This window comes from Heloderma suspectum, chromosome 1, assembly GCF_057233095.1.
Source record: "Heloderma suspectum isolate Gila_16-S chromosome 1, 16-S_ref, whole genome shotgun sequence".
Lineage (NCBI taxonomy): Eukaryota > Metazoa > Chordata > Lepidosauria > Squamata > Helodermatidae > Heloderma > Heloderma suspectum.
The window spans coordinates 388,095,627-388,122,024 of NC_139458.1; the positions used below are offsets into that span (position 1 = coordinate 388,095,627).

At 45.8% G+C, this 26,398-nt stretch overlaps 1 long non-coding RNA gene across 1 annotated transcript; it reads right to left on the reverse strand.

The window, feature by feature from the left end:
- Positions 1-954: 954 nt before the first annotated feature.
- Positions 955-26,230, reverse strand: LOC146359981 (uncharacterized). The gene is made up of 3 exons (XR_014786903.1): positions 26,108-26,230; positions 17,872-17,948; positions 955-1,207 (listed from the first exon to the last, which is right to left on the reverse strand). It is a non-coding gene; the product is annotated as an uncharacterized LOC146359981 (long non-coding RNA).
- Positions 26,231-26,398: the final 168 nt, after the last annotated feature.

A 26,398-nucleotide genomic window follows, 5' to 3' on the forward strand; every position in this document is an offset into this window, starting at 1 on the left:
TTGCAAGCCATGTTTAGAAGATTTGCAGTGGCGGGCAAAATTTCAGCCGCTTTTCTTGGTGAACCAGTCAGACAAGCTGTTTACCACAAAACAGGCAGGCAAGCAGGTGCCCCAGCTCAAATGGGAGGCATGCCTCATTCCAGACTTTCAAAGAGAAAGTGGGAGGGAGCTCTGGTCTCTTTTGGATGCAGCAGCCAAAATATAGGCTCAGTCTACAATCGCCACTTTCCCCGCTCAGTAGGGCTTCTGTGCTTTTAACAGCTGCAGGTTTTGGTTTGCCATGTTCATTTTTGTCTGCAAGGAAACGCAATAAAACAGTTCCGTTTTTACTGGAAAAACCCAGCTCATCTCTCACTGAACAACACAGAGCTGTTGCCCTGAAGCTCTACACTCACTGAATTAGCTGAGAACTAAAGCACTGTGGTTGCACAACTATACGTATGCCCATCCCGCCATGTGGTAGAACAGGGGTTGACCCTCTTTCAGCCCAGGGGCCAAATTTCATTTCGGAAAAGCGGGGGGGAGGGGGTCTCCATTCCAGTGGGTTGAAGGCAAAATGGGCAGGGCCAGAAATGTCAGCATATTTTAGTTTAAAGCTCTTACTGCTAGTAGCTAGGCCTTAGGAGAGGCATTTCAACCTTTCAGAATTGAGGTGGGGGTGGGGGGCTAATGATTGGTGGTCAGGTGAATGAGGATGGGACCAGGGAAATAGAATGTAGCCATCTAGGGAACTCTGGAGGGCCAGACACAGGCCGCACGTGGGCCAGATTTGGCCCACAAGCTTAAGGTTCTGCACCCCTGTGGTAGAATATATGAGTTTGGGGAAGCAGGTAGCCCTATTGGGCATAATAAGGCAGCATGGCCTCAGACTTCTGTCAGTAACCTGACAATCTTCATGCTTATGTAACACTTTTCCATCAGGGTCTCTAAAGGGACTCACAGCAAAGGCCTTGTAGAGGGACAATTAACAGATATCATTTTAATTTAATTAAAAACAATAATAATGCACATGTAATAATTTTACATGCATAACAATACATTTATCACCAAAAACAAAACAGAGCACAGAAAGCTTGATTTTTCCCAAAGCTTGATTTTTCTGCTGGCCAAGGAAAGAAAACAGCCTGTACTCAGTTCACTCCAGCTCCGCAGCAATCTTCTCAAAAATGGATCAGGATCCAGCAACACAGGAACAATGTAGACAGCCCTTTGTACAGTATGAAAGAACATAAATAAACAAGGCACTCATAGTATTTGAAGAACAAAAAAAGACTCTTAAAAAAAATTCTCAAGGGTTCAGGGCCTTACAGAGAAGAGAAAGCAAGCTTCTTCCAAACTGCATTTTGGTAACTGCCTAAAATGGTGGCCACTCTCCAGCTCACCCCTTTACTGAGCATGTGCAGGAATATTCCCACTCAGAATTCTTAAAGAAAAATATACCACTGGGCTACACTTGGATAACAACAATACTTTCTAGGATAGCCACCCACCACCAGGTTCCCCTGGAGTGAGCACACATTACTAGATCTTTTGAAAATGAACCAACCACATAATGCCTTAAAGTTTTCCCAACCTGAAGATGCATTAATTCTCCACCACTCTCCAGGCCCTAGAGAAAATGGTTCATTGTTGACTCTTCCTTATTCCAATCTTTCAGCTAATATAGTTGAACCAATGAAGTGTAGTGGTTAGAGTGTCAGACTAGGACCAGCGAGACTCAGGTTCAAACCCCGTCTCAGCCATTAAGATCACTTGGTAGCCTACCTCACATGGTTTTTGAGAGAGTACGATGGCCAGGGGGTGGGGTGGGCAGACCTTGTTTGCTGCTATCAGCTCTTTGGAAGGAAAGCAGGACTAAAATGTGATATAATAAAAGTAAACCTGTGCTCTGGCATAAATATTTACATTGACAAAGAGGATGTGTGTTTGTGTGTGAACATTTATGTTTGGGAATTTGGGAGTCCTACCAGCCTACTGGATTAGGCTGCAGGTCTTGAGCTCCAATAGCTCTGGGATCTCAAAATATGATGGCAGTGAGCACTAAAGAAAGTAAATATAACAAAAACAAAAAACCCTTGTTATGTCAAATTTACTCATTTCTAATATGAACCTGTGCCTTTGAGATTGCTTGAGGTTTTCTCATTTGGGCTTAGCCATTATTGGGACACCAATGATCACCCAGCTTGTTTGGAAGTCTCAGCTGAAGACAGATATGCCATCATTCTAACACACCCAGACTTGCTTTGTCTATTTATATCTCCACCTGTTCATACATTTACAAGAGAAATGTTAATTGCTGAACCTTTGGTGTAAATAGAACAACGGATTCCACCCCAAAAGCTGCAACATTTTGTTTGTCACATGAAATTGCACAAATGGCATCGCAGAAGTGTTGCCATATGTCCACCAGCAGTGTGGAGTCCACCAAGTTTGTGCGAATTATGTTGGGAGTCTGTAAATAAGCTGTGCAAATTAGGTATGGCCCTCTGGCTCACAATATGTTTTCAGCAAGTCTCTCTCGGTGTGCTGAACTAATTGGCCATTTCTGGTTTTACCTTTACAGTGGTTCTGTGCAGAGGTGTAGGGCTGTGTGTGTTAACTACAACCCACGTTTAATGTGTCAGTACACGCTTGTGGGTGAAGGCATAAAACTTTGTAGCACAAACTGGCACAAAACTTTGGCATAGATTTGGAGGGGATACCAGATTTTGGAGTTTCCAGTTAACACCATGTCAGAGATGATTCTTCATCACTTAATAAAAACCTAAAAAAAGTCCTAAGATTAAAAACTTTGTAATGTTTCTGAAAAATAAGGCCCATAATAAAAAAGCAAGACTTCTGTACTTCACTCTTACTTGCATCCTTAAATTTTAATTTTAACATTGTCTTTTTTAGCTAGTTGAAAGGGTTTTTATGTCACTGAGTTTTACTGTATTGATATTCAGGTTTTTATGCTGTTTTTATTGCACTGAATATTTGATTGTTTGGGTTTTTTTGTCTACCGCCCTTAAATCCCTTTTCAGGATGAAGGTGGAAGTCTATCAAATTTTACGATAAATAAATAATAAATTTTTAAAAACATGTGCAGAAATGGAACTCTGTGAAGTTCAAACCAGGTCAGGGATTTCCTTCATTGTCTTTGTGCATTGTAAGATTGCATCATTGCACAGTAATCTGGTGCTGACACATTGCCACCCTGGAAGGTATCATTGTCATCGGAGAGCATGGGAGTTTAGCTTCTGTTGGCATGACCAGCTCTGTGACTTTGCTCAAGTTTAAAAAGAGCCTGGCCCATCAATGACCTGAAGACCTCAGTACGTAAGAATGGGGATTCATTAAAGTGATGGTGTTACTTTAGTTATTTGCTCCATTCTGCAAACTACCCTGGAACACGCAGCACCAAAATTTCTCTCATTTGCCTGTCATGTTCCTCCCTTGCCCTGGAACGTAGGTCGGTCTTAACTTGTTTAATGCTCAGGCAAGACTGGACGTAGCAAGCACGCATGTTATCTCTTGCTTTTTGTGTGGTTTTTGTGTGTATGGAAACAGATGGTTTTATTGCTCAATGCAGGCAGCTCTGTCTGGGGCACTGTGAGTTGGGCTTGTTTAGAATGACTTTGGCCAAGTAATTTATTACAAAGAGACTTTATCACCACCAGATCTCAGATGTTACATGCAGCTGATTATTTTCTCATGGGATTACCTGGCTGCTGCGTGTTGTGTGTGTACATGTGAGCAAGGGAGCATCAGTCACTGGGAAAGCCCAGTTCTGCTCTTACTTCAAAAGCAGCTGAACCCAATGGAATTTTTCAAGGGTGGTACCAGTGTAAGTGATCATAGAGTCACTCCCTAAAGCCATACCAGCTGTGTGTGTGTGTGAGGGAGCAGGGGCTGCCAGGTTCAGAAAGGGCCTTCACTTTTGAGTGCTCTTTTGTAGTGGCAAATTTTGAATTGCAGGTGTTCTTCATGACAGTCCCCATAGCTACACCCCCAAGGAGAGTCCAAAAATGCAGGCAGCTGTGTTGATTTATATCACCAAACCAGTTCTAGCAGTTTTCATCTCTACCAGAAGCAGGTCTTTTATAAAGCTATGGGATCTTAACTGCCCATTCAAGACCAGCCCACCCCCAAATGCTTTGGATTATATAACAGGGAAGAATATATTGTTGCTGGAAACATCCTCCCCCCGCTACTATGGGGATTGCAGCTAAGTGCTCCGTGGGAACTAGGGATGTACAAAAGTCACTTACCTTTTGCGGATTATGTTGATGGTGGGGGGGAGGCGTTCCGTCCTTCCCCCTGGAATCTTTGACGGGGGGGAGGCGCTTCGTTCCTCCCCCCCGGAATCCTCCGCCGCCAGCTGTGTTCCGCGGCAGCTCCGCGGAGCAACCGGCTAGGCCCAGCCAGGCCAGAGCTGTCCGCAGCCGGATTTCCGGCCGCGGAGGGCTCTGGGTAAAAAAAACACAAAACCGCATACACAAATGGCAGCGGCTACGGCCGCTGCCATTTGCGTTCCTTATTTTTGCCGTCTTAATCTGCGTAAATATTTACGTAGACTAAGACGGCGAAAATAAGGGGAATGCAAATAGCATAGCGGACGCTATTGCATTCCCCTTATTTTCACCGTCTTAGTCTACGTAAATATTTACGTAGACTAAGACGGCCCAAAATAAGGAACGCAAATGGCGGTGGCCATAGCTGCCGCCATTTGCGTATGCTTTTTTTTTTTACCCAGTTGCAAAAAAAAACGCATACGCAAATGGCGGCGGCCATAGCCACCGCCATTTGCGTATGCCTTTTTTTTTTTAACCCAGACTTTTTAGGCTACGTAAAAACTTACGTAGCCTATCACATGTGGGTAAAAAAAAACCAATTGCAAATGGCAGCGGTGGCAGCCAGTCGGAAGACCAGCCGCCGCCGCCGAAGCTGCCGCCGGAGCTGCCGCTGCCCGGAAGATCCGCCCCAGGTAAGTCTCATCCCGGGGGGGATCCGCAGGGGGGCGGGGGGGTGGCAGGCCGTTCCGCCACAGATTTCGGGGGGCCGAATGCACTGGCATTCAGCCTTACCGAGATCCGTGGCGGAATTCTCTGCCATCCTTAGTGGGAACAGGAAGTTCTGAAAGAGGTGGCAGATGACATGCATGTCCTTGCTAATGAAAAATGCTGACACCACGTCCCTGTGAGCCTTGGTTCCACTACACCATTGCTCTTTTGAAAACCTGGTTAACACATTTCTTGGTAGTCACCAGCATTTCTAGCATCAATTTTTGCTCACGTGCCAACCGGCAAGGTAGTAACAAGAGAGTTCATCCCACTGACACAGCCTAAGGACTGCTCTTTGAATGGTAATTTCTCTACAGATACACATTTTCTATGTAGGGAAGGTAGGGTGGCCACTCGCGCATTGCCAAAGAAGAGGAAAAGCATTGCCAAAAAAAGAGGCTAAAAGTAGAGACAGAATTGCATAAAATATGCATGTGTTAACTAGGGATGTCTGTCACTGGGGAACCTGGCTCTTTTTTGACTCAACAGAGTTCCGCAGCATGTACGACTTGATTTGTGTTTGTGAGCAGAACTGCAGGCTTTTCCTCAAATTCTGGGAACTTTTTTTGCACATTTCTCCACACCACCACCACCGGTTCCACAATTTGTGCAAATTTCTGAGCAACTTGAACAAATTACAGCCGAATTTGTGCAAATTGCTCTAAAATTTGCACAAAATGTGGAACCTGTGGGGAGGAATGCCCAAAATGCCCAAACTGGCCCAACTTGCTGCAGATTGATTTGGGCACTGCAGCAGGAACTGAAATGAAGTCCAGGGGCTGAACCTAGGAAACCCCGTCAAACTCCACCCTACAAATGGATTTCTCCGACATCTCTAGTGCTAAATTATATGTATTTAGGTTTATATGTATAGAAGCACACTTAGAAATAATTACCATAGAGGAGAAGACTTTCAACAGGTGACCTATGTGCCTGCTCAGTCAGCTCTCCAGCTGCTATCTGTTGATGGGCAACTTCAAGGCCCCTGTTCTCCCTTCTTATGATTCTTTATCTTTAAACTGGACTTGGACTGGACTGCCCTTCAAATAGAGGGCACCTTCGAATTGAATCCTCTGACAGCCCTTCAAACAACAGACTCTTTAAAGTAGTCTAAAGTAGAATGCACTACTCTTTAAAGTAGTGCATTCCTAAGGGGAAGGCATGCACTGTCACATATGATGAATGCATACACCTGCTTATATAAATACATGTGTGTTTGCTATACAGGATGGCGTACAATTGTGACTAAGCCACTTGAGATCTTACTAATGATAAACAACAACCATCCAGCAAACATTACATAGGATAAGAATCAGCCTTTTAATACCTTTTACAATGCATTCCACACATGTAATATTCCGCCCTTCAGCTCCAAAGAGTTCCCAGAGTGGCATTACAAAAGTGAAAGCAATTAATAAAAACAACAGAAAGCATAGAACTGACAGCAAAACAGCAGAGCAATAACATTTCAGCAATATTAACAAGCAGAACTAGAAGTGTAAAAGATGAAAAGGCAAAAAACGAGACGCCAGACTTCCCCAGGGAGAGCATTCCAGAGATGGGACGTCATAACTAAAAAGGCCCCATCCCCAGTGTCTACCCACCCCCATTCTGAGAGCAAGGGCACCTGTTGAAGGTCCTCAGCAGAAAGTTGCAAGAGTTGGGCAGGTGCAGATGTCCCAATCCATGTAGGGTGTTAAAGGCTAAAGCCAGCAGGTTCAAATGGTGCTCTGAAATGGGCCGTCAGCCAGTGAAGTCATTTTAAAATTGGCAAGCTATCTTCTGCCCAGCTAATGCCAATCAATAGTTAAGCAGCTACATTTTGTATTAGTTAACATTTTCGAGTCAACTTCAAAGGCAACCCAATTTACAACAAATCACAACAGCCTAAACTGAATGTTACCAAAGCTTGAATAACGGTGGCTAGGATCTCTCTCTCCAAGAGACATTACTGGCACACTGGACTTAGCTGGTAAATGGTGCTTCATTCCACAGATGCCACCTTTTCTTAAGAAAGGCTCTGACTGCTACACGGTCCTGTGCGTCTCCTGAGAATAGCACATGATGGTGTGTGTATATCCCCGGGGGGGGGGGGGAGAGAAATGATAGGAAGCCACAATTTTGCTGCAACAGCAGAACCAAGGGACTATCCCATAACATTAGAAATGCTTTGAGTGGTACATAGCTCTGAACATCCATTTCCCAGTTGAAAGCTGCCATTTGCAGAACAGAAGCACAATGTAGATGGGAGAGCTAGTCTACCTCCATGTCTCTGCAGAGCTGTACCCTATTTGCCTGGCACTGGTTTGTCCATAACTTAGTGGCATTCAATTTGTGACCAGGGGTGCTTCCAAACAGAGGGGTCCTAGTGCAAACAATCAGAAGGCACTCTGGAGCCATTCCATCTTTTCTTACTTAACAGATTTTCCAAGGTAAGAAAAAAGATGGAAGAAGTGATGGAAAATACTGGAAGGTCGCAGACAGCATTGCTTGGACCCCCATAAAGTTCCATCAATGAGGCAGGGCAATAAAAGCAGAGTTAAACTACGTACACAGTTAAACTATGGAATTTGCTACCACAAGATGTCATGATGGCCACCAATATGGATGGCTTTAAAGGGGGATTAGACAAGTTCATGGAGGAGAAGGCTATCAATGACTATTAGTCCTGATGCCTATATGCTACCTCCAGTATCAGAGGCAGTATGCCTATGTACATCAGTTGCTGGGACCATGGGTGGGAAGGTGCTGTTGCACTCATGTCCTCTTTGTGGGCTTCCCAGAGGTAGTTGGTTGGCTACTGTGTGAACAGAGCTGGACTGGATGGACCTTTGGTCTGATCCAGCAGGGCTCTTCTTATGTAAAAGCCTCATCTGGAAGCACCCCAGCCTTCAGCACGGAAACCAAATGATGTGCGCTCTCTCTCTATCAATCTGTTTGTCACACACACACACTGGGCTATCACTGTGCAGCATCATATTCTTCCATTGGGAGGAATTTTATTTTACCTACAATGCCAAAATCACCATGGTAATTGTCAGGAGCGCCCTAGCTGCCTCTTAAAGTCCCCTCCAGTAGCCCAAACAAGACGCAGACAAAAGGGATTCTCTCCAAGGCTTTATTCCTTTACAACTTAATGTAAAGGAATAAAGGTTGGACAGTAAATAATGTAAAGGAATAATGTAATTATTACATAATTTACATTCCTTAATGTAAAGGAATAGAGGCTGGACAGCCATCTGTCAGGGATGCTCTGACTTGGATTCCTGCATTGAGCAGGGGGTTGGACTCGATGGCCTTGTAGGCCCCTTCCAACCCTACTATTCTATGATTCTATGACTCTTTCAGATGCTAATTGGCAGCGACTCAGCAAGGAACTGCAAAGAGTATCCTAACAGGGTAACCTAAGCTCCATCTACGCAGTTGGTCCCTGTTTTGAGGAGAAGAGTGGGAAAGCTCTGAAACTTATGGGCTAGGAGGGGAGGCTCCCCCCTTACCCGTGGGGCATCAGGGCGCAGCCATTGCCATAGCGCCAAGCAGGCTGAGCACCTCTTCTCGGCGCCCTCCACCTCACACCTCTCCCTGTGCCAGTGCCTTGCGTCTAGCAACAACCAATCTCCCGCTCTTTCGCTACCAGGGTCACCATCTCTCTTAGGAATGCAAGCAGGGGGGCCTCTCCCTGCAGCTGCACCTCTGAGAGACGATCGGGCTCCTCTCCCACGGGTTGTAGCTCTTCCTCAGAATCAGAGCTGCTTTGGGGCTCTATGGGCTCAGTTCCAACCCTGACATCAATTTTCTGGTGCTAAGACAGGAGTGGGGAATATGTGACCCTCCAGATGTTGCTGGACTGATGGGACTTGCAAACCAACATCTGGAGGGCCACACATTCCCCACCCCTGCGCTAGAACCCTCCATTAAAAACCCTGTCCAATTCTAAGAGGGATTTTGAAACATTGGGTTATGTCCCATGTTAGTCCTACTTTGAGTAGACCCACTGAAATGAATGGGGCTTAAGTTAGACTAACATTGGTAACAACCCACTGATGCACTAGCCCCAGTCCAAGGGCTTCTTCACACAGAGCTTTTATCCCTCTACTGAGATTGAGGATTCACAGAAGTTTGTGGGCCCTTTAGATGATGCCGTGAACCTCCAGGGCATCTCCCGCACTCAGTGATCTTTATTCCATTTTAAAATAGATTGGAGATAATGAGGTATCAAATTACCCTGCTTCTGTTCTGCTTGAGTTCCCTCCATGAAAAAGGAAAAGCCCCAAGAAGAGGAGCTAGATCAATGAAACATATGGAAGACTCAGATAAGGGGGGTGGGGAAAGGGGGAGAAGGAGAGGGGGGAAAGGAAGCATGTGTAAAAGGAGCCCGTTGTGATCCAGCCCCGTTTTAAATGTAGGATTTTAGGCTGGTGTAGAGATCCTCCAAGAGTAAATTGGCAATCTCCTTCTAACTGTGGCAGCTTTTTATTCAGCTCAAAAATGGAACTGACACCTGAAGACAGGAGATAAAACCAAAGCAAGAATAATTTGCAGAGGAGGTTACTTTTACTTCTTCCAAGCACCCTGTGAGCACTGTGGATCAATTCCTTTTACATACTGGGAAATTCTCTTTCCACTAGGACAGATGATGCACACTCGGCTCTTGTTTCTTTGATCTACAGGCCAAAGGGAAAACGTCACTGTTTCACTGTGCCCATTAGAGCAGTCCTTTCCCCCACTGCCTAAATATAACACAAATGGGTTGCAGCAAATGGTCTATTTTTATCGCCCTAACCACACCTCCCCTAAAGATAGGCACTACATGAAACAGGTCATCTAATTTTGGACTGGGGCTTTTTTTTTTTTTAATTCCTCAATGGCCTGGAAAACAAAGCATTTCCCAAGCAAACAGTATCAGCAGGATTTCTGCTCACGAATGCCTGGCTCATCAGGTGCTAAAAGGTTTCAGCTTGATGTGCTGTTTCTTACCAGCCTTCCAGAAATGAGCTGGGATAATTTCTGAGGTGATCTCCCAAAACAGAAATCAACAAGAAAACGACCTCGCTTTCTTCCACAGCAAACTTAGGGGGAAAATAATACTACAGCTTGAAGAGGACAGCCTAATGGGTTTGATCACTGGAATTTAAACTTTTCTCAATTTGCACAGCAGTTAGACTCTAACTGTTAGAGGAACGTGCTAAGTGCTAACTGGATTCTCTAGGGGAAGACTAAGAAACATACACATCCCATCTTAATAGCCCATTTTAATAATCTCTAAAGTAGCAATACTGCTATATTTCCATTTGTGAATTCCAAATGTATTTGTTCCCCTAGATGACTATCTTTTATTTTCATTTTACCCAAGACATTAGAATTCTTGTTAAGGGGCCTGGGGTCTGGTTTTAACATTTCTCATCTGTATTCTGTACAGAAAAACACAGCTGGACTGTTCATAACTGGTGCTGCTTAACACACGTAGGTTAATGTAGATACAGTGCTACACTTGAATCAGAGTTTCACCTACACACCTATTTTTAAGGGGACCAGGTAAGATATAAAAACATAGGAACATAGGAAGCTGCCTTGTACTGAGTCAGACCTTTGGTCCATCTAGCCCAGTTTTGTCAGCACTGACTGGCAGCAGGTCTCCAGGGTTTCAGGCAGGATTCTTTCCTCACCATACCTGGAGAAGCCGGGGATCGAACCTGGGACCTTCTGCATGCAAAGCACGTGCTCTGTCACACTGAGCTATGGCCCCTCCACATGATACCTCTCGAGCAGCATTCCCTAACCTAGCACCCTCCAGATCTTTGGGACTACAACACCCAGCATTCCTGACAATTGGCCATGCTGGCTAAGGCTGATGAGAATTGAAGTCTAAAACATCTGGAGCTCGCCAGTTTGGGGAAGGCTGATTCTGAGCATTGAGATATTACAATGGACCTTGAGGTAAAATCTGACTTAAGTCCTACTTAGAGTAGACCTAGTGAAATGAGTGGGATTTAAGTTGGTCATTACTAACTTAAGTCCTATTCCCTTCAATGGGTCTACTCTAAGTAGGACTTAGGTTGGATTTTACTCTTAGTGTGCACGTTTCTGCTTGAGGCTCCAATGTCACCGTAACTCCATTTCCCAGTCCCCTTTTAAGGAAGCTGAGGGTGGGGTGGGGGAAATATATGCAAAATACACTGAAATACCATATCTGCAGCGCTCCCTCCCAAATAGTGTGATTTTCTAGTTATTTACAGTCAACTAATATAAACATCTGTGACTGACATTCAACAGAATGAATAGTTCTTCTTGGCTTATATCCTGGAATTTGCAGGGATAGCCGAAGCAGTTAAACATTGTGTTTCAAATGAAATTAAACAGAGTACACACAGCAATTATAAGAGGAAAGGCCATTTTAAACAATTGATTATTGTTATTGTCCACTCAAGTCTTCAGCTCAGGGGAAAACAGACAAAAGAAAAATGATAGGAGACCACAACACACATTAATGTCCCAATAGGAGAGACCCTAATATTGTGTAAAATGGAGGGCAGATTCATGGATACCTGATGGATGATATTTTGGGATAAGGCATAGGGCATGCAGTATACAACCTGGTGCCCTCCAGATGTGTTGGACTACAACTCCCATCATGCAGTGTACTAGCCTTCCCCAACATGGCACTTTCCCAGGTGTGTTAGACTACAACTGGGGATGGTGGATGCTGTAGTCTAACACATCCGGGGAAGTGTCATGTTGGGAAATGCTGATATACTGTATAGTATTCCATATGCTGGGATTCTAGCTCCTTGCTCAGTGAAGACACTGCCTGGGAGAGGGCAGGGAGATACCAAGGTTATCCAGGCAAACCTACTCATGACACCTAGCATGGCTGTATCTAACACCATCATCCACTGGTGATGACAGTGCTTACAGAAGGAAGAGATACTAACTAACGTGGGTCAGTGCTGTCTAGCACTGATTTGGACTGCAACACCCTTTGGGAGTAGCAATGATTAGCATGGGGTTTGGCAAAGTGTCTGCCTATGTGGCTTGTGGATGCAAGGTCTATAGGATGCACTTGCCAGCCCCCGTCTAGCAGCATCCTAATGCTTCTGAGAATTGCTGCTCTATACACTGGAGCACACTTTTTCTAACCAGCCAGTTGCTACAAAGCTGGCACCAGGCAAGGTTGTCTGCAGAACGTTTGTTCAACTAGCTAACAAGACTAGAACCTCATATCCATTATATATATATAGCTGCTCTTACTAGATGCCCATGCATTTACGTCTGTAAAACAGCAAAGCTCCTGAAAAGAAGGACCGAATATCAAAAGGTATCTAACTTTTGTTATTCAGTAATTGCTTTGTTCAAAAAACATTTCTCTAAAATGCCCCTTTCCATTGAATTTGTTTATTTATTACATTTCTATACCGTCCAACAGCCAAAGTTCTCTGGGAGGTTCACAATTAAAACCATAAAATACAACATGACAAAATACAATTTAAAAGTTGAAAACTACAGTATAAAATAAAAATGTTCCCCAAATAGAACTTAGCAGCAGTGCAAAGATTTAAAAAACAGCAAGGGAGCAATCCTATGCATGTTTAGACAGAAAAAAATGTCCTACAGTTCCCAGCATGTCACAGCCAGCATACCTGGCTGGAGGGATGCTGGGAATTGCAGGACTTTTTTCTGTGTAGAATGTATAGGATTGCATCCTAACGGATTTAAAACAGAAGCTGAAAGACTAAAATGCCTGAGAAAATAAGGTCTTCACCTGGTGCCAAAAAGAGCACAATGTAGATGCCAGGTGAACCTCTTTGGAAAGCTCATTCCACAACCAGGGTGCCACAACAGAAAAGGCCCTCTTCTTTGTCGCTACCCACCTCACTGCCTTTGGCAGGGGCTCCAGGAGAAGGACCACAGAAGGCCATCTTAGGATCCGGGCAGGTATATATGGGAGGAGGCGATCCTTCTGAATGTAGATGCTACTGGCAGATTGCTGGAAGAGTGTTGCTTAATTTACAAGCTATAGCCAGGACCTCAGGCCTGTGTGCCAAGTCTGGCCTTCTTGGATTCCCCAGATGGCAGTGCCCCCTTCCCCTGGCCCCACCTTGTCCCTCACACGTTTGGTGGTTTCTGGGCTTCTGTGAGTCCCGCCTCCCTTCTAAAAGATTGAAATGCTTCACCTAAGGTTTAGTCACTAGCAGGAAGGGCCTTAAGCTAAACCATGTTGGTACTTTTGGTACCCTTCACCTTTAGCACCGCCCCATCTTGCCTTTGGCCTATGCCCACCACTGGAATGCAGCCCCGACAGCTTCTCCACAACTGGATTCAGCCCTTGGGCTGAAAGACATTCAATACCCCTGCTATTGATATTCTTTCTTTATTTTTAACACTGCCCCCCTGGGGTGTGGGTGGAATATCAGGACGAAAATGGCGGGGGAACTTAAATCTCCCTTCCTGGAGCACTGTGGTTCCAATTCAAATCGGGGCCAAGCATGCTTACGCTGAAGTCAACGCTGAAGTTAAATCCTCTCCCTGCCCCCGCCGCCCCTGAAGTCTCACACTCACAATACGAATCATTTCTTGAAATATGAATTTAAAGAACTTTTAGTTGGCCCTTAGTCTCTGCCAGCTGTGGCTCCCAGGTACCCATTTCAGCACCAGCATAGACTTGAAGGTTGGGGAAAGAGGGTTGCCATAATCTGTAGGATCTCCCTCTCTAGGCTTCATGTGTGTTTGTGTGCCAGTCTTGAGTATTTGTATCTTCTGTTGGGCACTCAAGACAGATTAAGGATTGTGTTCTGCCCACCCCACTGCACACAGTCTGTGGGATAACTCTGAGGTGTGCAGAAGTATAGAACAAGTCTTTAGGGAAAAAATCTATTGGGGGGGGGGGGGATCACAGTGGAGGCTGGTGGCTCCAGTGTCAGTGGGGCGGTAAATTGGCTCTGGATTTCAGTCAGAACTCTAAAGGAGCTATCCAAGGTGCTTGGATACTTTCTTTAGAGTTCTGACTGGTTCTGAATGAAACCTGGGGCCAATTCACCACCCCACTGACATCAGAGCCACCAGCCTCCGCTGCAAGACCCCTTGAAACGGCCAAATGAAGACTGAGCATGCTCAGTGCTTGTGGAATATTGACTGGGCACTGAGAAGAAGAAAAATCTGAAAACCAGGTGGGAGGGGGAATGGAATGGAGTGGAGTGGCTAGAAAAGGAAGCCAGAGGAAGACACGTTCACATGTTCACTCACTCTTCCGCCAGCCAGCACCCACCCATTCACTCAATCTGGTCAGCTTTGAGAATATGGAGCTTTGAAGGCTCCCCGTCTGATTACATGTGAAATGTTGTTGCAGGGCCCTGCTTATACATTACTAAACTCACTGAGGAACCTCTGAGAAGCTTCCAAGAAATCCCAGGGTTTCCTATGAATAAAATTTGAAAACCATTGTCTTAGGAAAATAACCCATTGTCTTAGGATAACAAGCTAGGACTGCTCTGTGCTAATGTGACTGCATATGGATGGTTCTGTTTTGTTTCCCGTCCCAGTCAAATTTAAAAATTATCCACCAGACAGAACATGTCGGATGGTCCTTTATCACAAGACAATCAATGGCTTTGTTTCCCACCATGGGGGAAATTCAGTAGATAATCGCTTACAGGTCAGTCAGGCCCAGGACAACAATGTGCTGCCGTGCACTCCTTCCCCACTATTTGATTACATTCTGGGGAAATCAAACCATGTTGTTTTGGAAAACTGAAGCACATGAAAGGCAGGAATGTTTCCGAGGTCACATTGATAATGTTCTGGCCAGCCATTCCTGGCCAATTCTTTCTTTCCTTAGGGAAACGGATGGAGAATTGTTCATGGTCTCCTAGTGCAAAAATATTGCAGGAATGTGAAACCTATCACAGCCCTGGGAAGATGACTCATCCCTCCTCCTCCAACAGAAGGCTGCCCTATCATTAGGCAGAGTGAGACAGCCACCTCAAACAGCTGATTTGGGCTGTCATGGAAGGGGAACAAATAGTAATTTCATTCATTATTGTGTTTTTTTTCTGCCTTGTCTGCCTCAGGTGCTAAAATAACAGATCTCTCCAAACTGGGAGAATGGGCATCAAAATGGCAAATGCAGTTCAATGTAAGCAAATACAAAGTGATGCACGTAGGGGGGGAAATCCCATCTTCAAGCATAAGCTGATGGGATCTGAGCTCGCGGTGACTGACCAGGAAAGAGATCTTGGGGTTGTGGTGGACAGCTCAATGAAAATGTCAACCCAGTGTGCAGCTGCTGTGAAAAAAGCAAACCCCATGTTAGGCATAATTAGGAAAGGAATTGAGAATAAAACTGCCAATATCATACTGCCCTCATACAAATCTATGGTGCAGCCACACTTAGAATAATGTGTACAGTTGTGGTCACTGCACCTAAAAAAAAAGATACTGTAGAGTTGGAAAAAATGCAGAAATGGGCAACTAAAATGATCAAGGGGCTGGACCAACTCCCTTATGAGGAAAGGTTACAACAGCTGGGATTGTTTAGCTTGGAAAAAAGGAGGCCAAGGGGAGACATGATAGAGGTCTACAAAATTATGCATGGTATGGAGAATGTGGATAGGGAGACCTTTTTCTCTATTTCTCATAATACTAGAACCTGGGGTAATCCCGTGAAGCTGATTGGTGGGAGATTCAGGACAGATAAAAGGAAGTACTTCTTCACACAGCGGCAGCGCATAGTTAAACTATGGAAGTCCCCATTTAGAACACAGTGGGGCTCACTTCTGAGTAAACATGCATAGCGTTTCACTGTAAAAGAGCTTAGGCCTGGATTGCGTGTTGGTTGCCAAAGGGATATTTATTGACTTATTTATTTCTTCAGGAAACATACTCTGCCCTTCCAGTGCATTTGCATTGCTCAAGGCGGCTTGCAATAATTAAAAACAAAATGATTCCATAAAAGAAATAAAACAAGAGCAGAAAAATAGCAATGCTCCTGGCAGAATAAAAATGTTCTAAAAAGAGAATCTACCATATAAAAACCATCTGCCTGGCAAGACAAATGTTTACTGGAACAGGAAATTTTTTTAACCTATCAGCAAAAAATGTTTAACCAGTCAGATATGGCTGGGGGCAGTTGGTGAAGAGATTTCTATTTCAGCACATTTTTGCCTCTGTATTTTTTTTTTGCCTCTGTTTTCACTGTATTTCTTACCAGCCATATAGTTTTATATTGTATTGTGGCTTTAAATTATTATAAGCATCTGAGTGGTGCGCAGGCACTAGAATTGCGGGATGTATTTAGGAACATATGACACTATCTTATATGGAGTCAGACTATTGGTCCATCTAGCCCAGTATTGTCGACACTGACTGGCAGCAGCTGTCCATGGTTTTAGACAGGATTCTTCCCTAGTCTTACCTGGAGTAGCCAGGGATTGAACCTGGAACCTTCTGCATGCAAAACATGTGCTGTACCACTGAGCCGCAGCCCACCCAATTTCTATACCAACCCGGTTCCTTCTGGATTTGTTGACTACAACTCCCATCATCCCCAGCCAGGGTGATGGGTGAGGTGATGGGAGCTGTATTCCAACATACCTGGAAGACACCATGTTGGGGAAGGCCCAAATACATTAAAGAACTTGCTGCAGGAACACTGATTCCAATAGCAGCCATATTGTATCGGCCATTCCTAATCTAATCAAAGATTAAGGGTGCTTCCAGATGAGGTTTTTATTGTACAATCACCCTTCCTCATTCACGGAATTTTTCAGGGGTCCAAATGTTGGCGTCTTTCACTTATATGAAATAGCTGTCCAATATTTTTTGACTGGTAGCGCTAGGAGCCCTCCATCTGGAAGCAGCACCCTGAGTGCGGTTGAGTATGCTCCCGAATTCACACACAATTGTTAAAAGGTATGCAATATGCATACAAACATTCTCTCTCTCTCTCTCTCCATACCCCATCCCCGGCCCATCTCCATTCCCAGTTTTCATAGATTGTAACATTCTGAAGACTTCAACAGCCAGTTTTTTTATAACCTGTTAGGAAAACATTCCTCCTCAGCAGAAACGCATGTACTCAATGCACACCATGTCACATGCAGGAAGCTGTGGGATTTAGTCACATCTCAAGATAATAGGGTCACAAGTGTTTCTATATTTACTATCCAAACTGCAAAGGGAAATGCTGATTTTTCAGGTTCCTATTCAGACCACATGCTGAAGTGACCTGTATTTGCCAACTCTAACAAATAGCTGGTGTCTATTGAGAGGAACCTTGTAATTGTTGCTGTGAAAGAGAGTTTATTAAAATACTTAAGATGAGAGGCGTGTAATTAACAACACAGCTTTGTGCTCTAATAGGTCCCTTTGCTCAGAGCTCTTTAAAAAATTAATTAAGTGGCACTCCACCTCCATGTGGCGATATAGATACATTAATCTTGCAGAAGGGTAACCCCAGGCATAGAGGACTCTGTGACTTGCCCAAAGAGAGACAACAGCATTGAATTCCCATTCCCAGGTTCCCATCCCCAAATCCTCTCCCTATAAAACAGGAACTAATTTAATCCATCAGATTCTAAGCTTACAGAATCCCATGCAAACAACTTATTAGTTATTTATTTAAGTGAACTTGTGCTGTAGGCCTGGGTGGTTTACAGACTCTTCAAATGATATAGACAATATATCAATAAAACTCTACTTAATCCTGGCTTTTAATAACACCTATCAAGATGAAAAACTGCTTGCATTGCTTCAGAAATGGTTTGGGCTTTGGAGATTTCTGGGCAAGGAGTAGTGCTACCGCAGATATTTATTTATTATTACATTTATATCCCACCTTTTTTTGCTCTTGCGTGGAACCCAGGGTGTGAATTACATGGTCCTCTTCCTCTCCATTTTATCTTCACAACAACCCTGTGAGGTAGGTTAGGTTGAGAGTCAGTGACTGGCCCAAAGTCACCCAGTGAGCTTCATGGATGAGTGGGGACTAGAAGAACCCAGATCTCCCAAGCCCCAGTCCAATGCTTTAACCACTACACCACACTGGCTCTCACTGCAGCAACTGAAAACAATTTTCTATGCCCCTGGTTTTACTGAACGACTACTTTAAGAAGGTATAACGGTGAGCTATGGAGCCAATCACTGTCCTTCCAAAGTGGCTGATCGTGAATCTCATTTCTGCAGCTGCTACTCCTTTTTCATTTCTGGTTTGGCAACTAGGGGCCAGCTGTGGGGTTCCATTTTGGGCCACGGGCACTTAGGTACTTATCACTATTCTATGCACTTTCTCCATTCCTATTTAACACATGACAGCCACTATCAGGAGGTCACCATTCACCATTGTAGGTTGTAATCAGGTGTATGCTTGCATGTGAACAAGTCCCCATGAACTTAGTTGGGGGTTGGACTTGATGGTCTTGTAGGTCCCTTCCAGCCCTACTATTCTACTGTTCCATGAGTGTGCCTGGATGTGCCCAGGCTTTGAAACTCCCTCCCAAAGGAGCTGTGTCTTGCCTTCTCTCTAATGGCCTTCCATAGGATCAGGAAGGTTAAAACCTTTCTTTTTAGGAAAGCTTTTGGGTGATGTAGTTTTAAACTGCCTAGGTAAATTATTAGTACAGCTGTTTTTACTTTTAAAATTCTTTTCTGTTTACAGAGCAATGCTATACATGTTTACTTAGAAGTCATGTTCAATGGGGCTTATTCCCAGGTGTGTGTATTTGTAGCTTTAGTGTATTTGTAGTTTTTGTTTTTATACATTGTTTGAAAATTCTACATCATTTTGCCTCATTTTGAGCTCATTGAGGAAAGGTGTGATTTTTTTTTTAAATTAAAGTATTTCTTGGCTGCCTTCCAGGGCAAAAATGTTTAAATCAATTAAATTACATCTTGGAGGGAGCAATCCTATGGCTGCTAGACAACCATAGGATATGTGGTTTCCGGAGAACCGACCTCCCCCCACTTACGCGCTGACAGCCCTGTGTTCCGCGTTCGCAAGAGGAGCGTGGAGCAGCCAAAAAGGGGCATTCCTGGAGGGCATTCTGGGGTGGGGAGGGCAGGAATGCCTGTATGACACATCCAATGTGTTGTACAGCAGCCTCCTCCCCGACTCTGCCCTCCTGCGGCTAAACAGCTGCAATCGGCTGTCTAGCCGAAAATGCAGGGCAGAAGAAGCACGGAAGGAACGATCCCCTCTGTGCTTCTCCTGCCCTGCTTTGGATAGGCGGTCACGTCCGAGTTCAGAGGCGGCTGCCTATCTGAATAGGATTGCACCATAAATAACTCAGTGGGACTTAATCTAAGTAAACAGGTAGAGAAGTGGGCTTCTAGGCATGGAATGGCTGCTTGCTTGGAACACAGAGCAACTGCTTCAGAGCTAGCATCTGAGTGGCATACTGCTTGCTCCCTTCCTTCCTTCCTTCCTTCCTTCCACCTCAAAATGACAGCAGAAGGGAGAACCCAAGCTATGCATTCAACACAAGACATCTTGGGGTGAGTGCAGGTGAAAGTTCTGTCTTCCACTTGAGGCTAGGAAAAGTAGAGCCATGCTCAGTTCCACAGGCAACCACCTTCTAACTAAATATCTGCAAAGCTAGGCTCGTTAAGAAAAACACACTGGGATGCAATAGAGCAGGAAGTCTGAAACCACACAAGCCATATATAGGAAGATGCCTTATGCCAAGTCTGGCCATTGATCTATCTTGTACAGTATTGTCTCCACCAGGGGTGGGCAGAAGGTAGATCAGGATCTACCAGTAGCTCTCTGGGTGATCTGCAATAGATATCGGCAAAGATTGCTAACTCCCAATTCTTCAGCAACAGCAACATGACTCTCCCACCGCCATATTACACCACTGTAATGAAGAAAGCTTGGGGTAACCAGGGCAGATTTTTGTGTAGAAGGGCTTTGAGTGACAGTACTCAAAATGGGCTCAGAAATTTTAAATTCTAAGTGTATGTCTTTTGCACCGGGCTCTGGTGGATTGTGGAATTCCAGTAAAACAAAATAAATTCCACAGGCCTGAAGTCTGCCTACCCCTGGGCTACACTGACTGGCAGCAGCTCTCCAGGGTTTAGACATGAGACTTTTTCAGCACTACCTGAAGATGCCAAGGATTGAACCTAGAACCTCTTGCATGCAAAGCATGTGTTCTACCACTGAGTTACAGCCTTGTCTGTAACACACAGCCTCCAATCCAACAGTTTTCCCAGACTTCCATGATGGGAAAACTAGAACAATTCAAATTAAACCCTGACAAGCCTAAACTGTACTTCACTCCTAACCTTGTTCTGCCATATGCAAAACCTGCCCAGTGCCCACTCAAGAATTCAACTGGGCAAGCCACAGCCAAGTGGGAGGGGCTGTAGCTCAATGGCAGAGCACATATTTTACATGCCAAAGGTTCCAAGTTCAATCCCGACATCTCCAGGTAGGGCTGGACAGCCGCTGCCAGTCAGTGTCAACAATACTGGGCTAGACAGACCAATGGTTTAACAGTATAAGGCAGCCTCCTATATTCCTAAGCTACTTTCTCCCATCCTGCATTCCTCATATATAAAATGGGAATGAGAACGACCTGCTTTGCAAGGTTGCTGTGATGATTAATGAAAGACCACACTGTAAATCAAAAGTGCTACAAAATTGTTAATAATCATTGTAGGCATGTAGTCCTACCGCTTCCATTATCCCTACACTTTCCATGAGCTTGTTTTGAAGTCTCCATAATTTGGGCCTGCTTCACACAAAGGCTGTGGGGATGTTATCACCGTATAGCAAACTAACCATCACTATGCTTTGTAGTAATGCAGTCAGTGAACCCCACATATTCACTAACTGTAGAACTTTGCCAGAAAGGAGTATCCAGCACATCAGTGACAATGAAATCAAGAGAACAGTAGCGATTATGGGCATGACCCAGCTCACTGATCACGTTTAAAGAACTCCAACAGAAATCAATGGGTCTTAGAAGAGCTCTACTTTGGATGGCTTGTACCCTACATCTTGTGTACTTTACTTTAAAAATGTGCATTAATGCCACTTCACACTTTGTGACAATTAGGTTTTATTTTATTTACAACATGCTCAATGTCTAAACAAATTCCAGAGCAGTGACCAATAAAAGATAAAAATAATAAAATACAATATTAAACATTAAAAAAAAAAACCCACACAAAATACTAATAAAAACCATGGCTGGTCAATCAAGGAAGACTTCTTAAAATAAAGATGTTTTCAGAAGGCACCGAAAACAACACAATGTTGGTGCCTGCCTGACCTCCAGAGGCAGGAAGTTCAACAGAAAGGGAGCCGCCACACTGAAGGCTCTTCTCCATATGGATTCTAATTGGGCCATATGTCCATGTGGAACCACCTGGAGCATCCATCTGATGTCCTCAGTGATGGGGCAGGTTGATAAGGGAGAAGGCACTATCTCTGCAAGCAGCTCTTGTTTAAGCCACAGTGGCTTGTTTTGATTGTGTGTACCAGGTCAGTATAAGAGAGTGTCCTCTGTTCCCCACAAGTCTAGATTCTGAAGTCCAATACCAAAGTCCCTGGCAAAAGCTGGTTTGAAACTCAACATTAAAAAAACGAAGATCATGGCATCTGGCCCCATCACTTCCTGGCATACAGAATGGGATGAAATGGAAGCAGTGACGGATTTTACTTTCTTGGGCTCCAAGATCACCGCAGACGGTGACTGTAGCCATGAAATTAAAAGACGCTTGCTCCTTAGGAGGAAAGCTATGGCAAACCTAGACAGCATAGTAAGAAGCAGAGACATCACCTTGCTGACAAAGGTCCGTATAATCAAAGCTATGGTTTTCCCAGTAGTAATGTATGGCTGTGAGAGCTGGACTATAAGGAAGGCTGAGCGCCAAAGAATTGATGCTTTCGAACTGTGGTGCTGGAGAAGACTCTTACGAGTCCCCTGGACTGCAAAGAGGTCAAGTCAGTCAATCCTAAAGGAAATCAACCCTGAGTGCTCATTGGAAGGACAGATCCTGAAGCTGAAGCTCCAATATTTTGGCCACCTAATGCGAAAAGTCACTGGAAAAGACCCTGATGCTGGGAAAGATTGAAGGCAAAAGGAGAAGGGGACAGCAGAGGATGAGATGGCTAGATAGCATCACCGATGCAATGAATATGAATTTGAGCACACTCCGGGAGAGAGCGCAGGACAGGAAGGCCTGGCGTGCTATGGTCCATGGGGTCACGAAGAGTCGGACATGACTTAACGACTGAACAACAACAACCTTACAGATAAACTGCTTGTGTAGCTAACCTTGTTAGCTAGCAAATTTTGGAGAGCCAGGGTTGTGTCATGGTTACAGTATCAGACTAGGTCATGGGAGACTCAAGTTAGCCATGAAGCCCTGAGCTGCTCACTGTCTCTTAGTCTAGCCTACCTCAAAAGGTTGTTGTGAGGAAAAAATGGGGAGGAGATCATGCACACACCCTGAGCTCCTTGGAAGGCAAGTGGGATAAGAATGTAATAATTGCATCTCTAAAGTCATGCCGTGATTGACCACAGCTCCCTTGTAGATGCCCACCAAGTATATGAAATTGCTTGTCTCCCTTTCGCCCTTTACACATTTACTGCAACAAGCACAACAGTGTGCTGCAGTAGCAAACATAACTGCTGTGTAAAGTAACCCTTACATCTTTTCTTATGTGGCAATGGTGCACTGATGTCATCTCCTAAGCACATTTACTGACTCAGCAAGCATTAGGCTTAGATGCCATAAACACACTGATGTGGAACAATGGGTCCCTTTGAGAAATCCAGCACATGATACCATATATGGAATCAATTATCACTGAAGGGTGGAGTCTGTTACAATCTTCGTCCTGGATATTTCCTGCTCTTTACACTCCGTTTCCAAGTTCATTTTGTTCAATGGCTTGTACCATTGGGCATAGTGAGGAAAACCCGTCAATCCAATCAATGTTATATTCTTCGAAATACACACATGCACCTTGCTGTGACACCTTAAAGCCTCACACTGATTGCAGCACAAGCTTTTGTCGACTAGAGCCCACATGATCAAGGAAAGTTGAATAAATCTGGTCTAAGGTGAAGAGGAAGGGGAAGAAATGGGGAAGAAATGGAAGCAGTGACAGATTTTACTTTCTTGGGCTCCAAGATCACCGCAGACGGTGACTGTAGCCATGAAATTAAAAGACGCTTGCTCCTTGGGAGGAAAGCTATGGCAAACCTAGACAGCATAGTAGGAAGCAGAGACATCACCTTGCCGACAAAGGTCCGTCTAATCAAAGCTATGGTTTTCCCAGTAGTAATGTATGGCTGTGAGAGCTGGACTATAAGGAAGGCTGAGCGCCGAAGAATTGATGCTTTTGAACTGTGGTGCTGGAGAAGACTCTTGCGAGTCCCCTGGACTGCAAGGAGGTCAAATCAGTCCATCCTAAAGGAAATCAACCCTGACTGCACATTGGAAGGACAGATACTGAAGCTGAAGCTCCAATATTTTGGCCACCTAATGCGAAGAGAAAACTCCCTGGAAAAGACCCTGATGCTGGGAAAGACTGAAGGCAAAAGGAGAAGGGGACGGCAGAGGATGAGATGGCTAGATAGCATCACGGATGCAATGAATATGAACTTGAGCACGCTCCAGGAGAGAGCGCAGGACAGGAAGGCCTGGCGTGCTATGGTCCATGGGGTCACGAAGAGTCGGACACGACTGAACAACAACAACAAAGGTGAAGAGATGCTTTTCACGTGTTTGCTTCTAATAGCCTTCACCTCTGACACTTGTCACCATGGAAGTACCTTTAGAGAATAACAGGAGGTCCGTTATTTTAGGAAATACAGGGATTTCAGGATTCATCAGGTTCTTGCACAACTTGTCGGTCAGTGTGCTACTCTCTCTCTCTCTCTCTCTCACGTTTCCTCCTAACTAGCCTGAAGCTCTGTTGAGAAGACCTTTAGTAATGAAAACTCAATTTCCATATATACAACGGCAGCAGTTTTGCACCTAATTTCCTTGAGCGGCTTTTTCAAAAACAAAATCTCCGGGCAGACGTAACGCTCAGTAGGAAATTCCATCTCCCGCCGCCCCCTCCTCCTCCTCCGCCGCCTTTCTTCCTCCTCCTCGCTTCCCCCCTCCCCGTCCAGGCCTTGACTGATCTTTGCCCCCTCGTTGCATTTCCTGCCCGCTCGTCTCCCCGGCGCTGCCCCCGTCACCACACCACCGCTACGCCCTCTGGCTCCGCGGCGGGCGCTGCTAACGCAACGGGTTGCACGGTTGCATCAACGGCCGTCCCAGATTCCACAGGAACTCCTTGATCTCTGGGGGCTAGCCAGCAGCCACGTAACTTTACTGGAAGACACCCGAGCCCAGCAAGGAACGCCGTCCGTGCGTGCAAAGCAGCACAGATCAGCCGCCAGCCGCTCCTCCCACAGGCGAGGCTGGGCATTACTGGAAGGGGCGGGGCGCTTGCCCCGACGGGAGAGGGAACAGCGTGTGTCTTTCTCGCTGGAGCCAATGCTGGCACCGGCCTAGCAGCCGCGCGGGGCAGGAGCGGCCCGGTATACTGTTACGGCGGGCTGGTGTCGGCCGCACCGCGAAAGTAGCCCCCTCGACGCCTTGGCCCCGCTTTTTCTCCTCCTGCAATGGTTTGCGCCGCTTGAGGAGGCTTTGGCAGTGGCTACTGCAAACCAGCTCTGTAGCTCCGTGCTCAGGGCTGGCGAAAGGCGGCTGCAATCAGGCCGGAGGCGAAGGCGGGTCATGTTATTACCGTTCCTCCTACCCCTTCCACACGCCTCTTGCACCTGCCTGTTGTTATTGTCCGGGGCGTTGTTTTCTTGGGCTCTTGCAGCCCGATCCTGTGCTGTTGACTCAGTAGTAAGGCCTACTGGGTTCGATGGGACTTCTTCCCAGGTAAGTAAATAGGGTTGCAGCCTAATCCTACGCCTGCTGCCCAGGAAATGCCGCTTTAGGATTGCAGCTGATACGGTGCAATCCTAAATATGTTTATTCCCCGAAGTAGGGCCCCCTGATTTCCCTGCGACTATGTAAGTCCGCCTAGTAGGATTGCGGTCTAAGCGTCTCTAACGTTAGCAGAATTATTCATTATTATTCAGCGTGCTGGGAATTTAGACTTGTGAACAAACAGACACGGAATTCTTCCGGGTTCCTTTGCAAGGGGGCGATTTCTGTCCCTCCATCTATAGCGTGAAGACCCAGGACAGCCTCGAGAAAAAGGCTACACGAAAAGAACGAATGGCGGGGCTGTCGGGATGCCTGGGGCGAGGGCTTCTTCCCAAGGGTGACAGGAATGCGTGTTCGATACGTGAATGACCCGCGAGCCTGGATGAGAATCTGGCACGCTCTTAAAATAGACGAGGCATCAACTCGGGAAGTTAATTACGAGGTCAGATGATCACACTACAGCAGAAGCATCGGATATGGTTAATTAACGTTTTATGGCTAGCAAGAATAGAAAAGCAGATGGGGGCGGGAATGCAAATCGACGCGGGACGCAGCGTCGGCCAGGCTACGTGTAAACCTCCCTCTTCCTCCCTTCGCCGACACTCCTAGATGCTACCTGTGCGACGGGACCTGCAAAAGCCACCGTCCTTCCATCCCCGCCGAATCAGTCACACAAAGCCAGCCCTGGGAGTGAATACGCTCCCTCGGCCCGACGCTGCGGACGGGGCCGCGGCCTCCCCTAGTCCTCCGGCCTCCCCTTCCTGGATCGCCATGTAAAACCGGCCCTCGCATTCTGCGCATAACACGAGCAGCCTCCGGAAGATCCATGAATAACGACAACAATAAACAGGAGACCGAGTGTCCGCTTTTCGCCGTCGCCCCCTTTTGCGCTCCCCTCGCCCAAGCGAAGTTCGAGCTGTTGCAGCAGGCGAGCAGGGAATCCCTCTCGCGAACGCGTCATTCTAACCAAGGAAACCCGCGCTCGCGTAGTGCAACGCAAATGACCATCTTTGGCAACGGCGACCTGCGACAATGGAACAGACTAAACCTAGAAGCGGGACGGGGGGGGGTGACAGAGGAAGGTCTAGTCGAAGCACTCGGACGCCCTGGCCGGGCTGTACCTTCGCGGCAACGGCGAACGAGCGGGAGAACGGCTTCGGTGCCGTCTGCCTAGGCTTGGCTAGGTCGGATTTAATGGAGAGGGTGATACTGCCCTCCTCTTTCTCCTCCTCCGCCAAGTGGGAGGCTCCGCGGGGCGGGGCGGGGCGGGGCCGGGAGGCAAGCTTGACGTTTGCGAATCCACATGGTATAGAACTTAAGAGGCAGGGAGATGGCATAATAAGACTGGATTTGAACAAATGCCATTGCACTGACTCATCCAGGGAGAGTAAAGGAGCTCAGAGAACAAGGAT